Below are 1,690 nucleotides of genomic sequence, written 5' to 3'. Positions count from 1 at the left end.
TTTTCTTTTTTCCTCCTAGTGAAATTTTTCCATTCCTTAATTGTACCAGGTAGTCCTAATGCAGCCTCAGATAAGCAGCTTTGTAAAGGGCATGGGTTGGCAGGTGGGATATAGCTAAATGGCAGTTAGTCAAAGGTGAATTCGTGGGCACTGTGGTGCTCCTCTGCTCTTTCTATTTTCAATTTTTTATTAATTCCATTCATACCTGTTGCAAAAGAGCTGTGTGGGCCCTGCCTAAGCTTGACTTGCCTCCTAGTGATGTGGAATCAGGATCCCAGAATATTTTGGGCTGGAAGGGACCTTTAAAGTTCATCTAGTTGAAATAACATCCTGCCCAAGCACTTGCCCTTTGGGATTCCATTACTTCAAATTTTGTTTTTCAAGGGCAAAATAGTTGTTAAATAAGGAAAAGAAACAGCTGCACCACTGAACAAATCTGAGCTGACTGTGCAGTAGCTTGGCAACTTCTTCCCCCACAGTCCTGGCATTTCTTGTTCTCAGCAATGTTGCCATTTTCCTTTGTAAGGTTTCCCCGTTGGGTGACTTTTTTTTTTTCTCCTTTCCTTTTTTGCCTGTTCTGACCTGGTTCATTTCTGAGTGCAGGAACAATTCTGATCCTTCCAATTAAAAGCTCATTGTTGTCCTTTCGCCAGTTTTAATAAGTAACCTCAGTCCACAGTGACAATTATATGTTATCAAGCGTTCCTGCCTGCACAGTTCTGCTCACAGCAACATCCTGCCACTTGTCATCGTAAAAAGAGACTGTCTTATGTCCCCTGATATTAGCAAGTCAGTCTGTCTTGACTAATGGATGGCAAGTGCAGCTGCCAGGCTACCAGAAAGGCCAGAAACACAACGTTCGTCTCAAAACTGTTACCTGACAGTTGCCAGTGCTGGAACCTCCCTCTTTAGGAGGCTGAGTGTTGTGTCTGATGTGATTGTAATCACTTCGGGGTTCTGGTCCTTGTGCCTGGCAATTAGGAGTCTGAGTGGGTCAGAGAGACAGCAGACCCCAGAAAATCTGTGTTGGAATGCTGGTTTGGTAAGATGTTCAGGGCTGCCACATGCCCACTGCATGAGGAAATGTGTCAGGATAAACATATGTGAAAAGTAAGGTTTTGTTTAGGCCTGAGGAATCAAGTGTGGTCTCTGAGGACAGTTATAGGCTCTTTTGCATGATTTATGCTCATTTTTAAGGTTTCCTATTGGCACTTGAACATTTCAAAAGCATTTAACACAACACGATCTGTGAAAATTGCTGCCAGCCCAGCCAAGGGGGGGTCACTATCCCTAGGCAGGCTGTTGAGCATTCAGTCTTGTCCACCCTTGAAAGCCTTTGCTGCTGCCGCGAGGCTGGCAGGTCCCGCTCCTCAGCACGGCAGTGCTGGATCAGCCGCCGCGCACGCCGAGCACGGAGACACTTTTCCAGGTTTCCAGCTGCCCGGTTGTGCCGTGGAAACTCCTGCGGGCCGGGCCTGGCGCCGGTCCAGCCCCAGGTTGCGTTTGCTGCCAGGAGTTTGCATAGTATCAAATTCTGCTTTGGCTTCGCCTACATACAGAAATTGTAGGAGTATAATTAGCTTAGTTAATGCCTTCAACTGGCACATGCCTGTTGTGTGTCACCATCCAGCGCCCAAAACCCATCAGCTCACTACAGCCCCCGTTCACACCGGCTGAACAACAGCCCCGC

Source organism: Chaetura pelagica, unplaced genomic scaffold, assembly GCF_000747805.2.
Source record: "Chaetura pelagica isolate M959 unplaced genomic scaffold, ChaPel_1.0 scaffold69, whole genome shotgun sequence".
Classification (NCBI taxonomy): Eukaryota; Metazoa; Chordata; class Aves; order Apodiformes; family Apodidae; genus Chaetura; species Chaetura pelagica.
The sequence above is the reverse complement of the archived record's forward strand: the minus strand, read 5'-3'. Positions refer to the sequence as shown.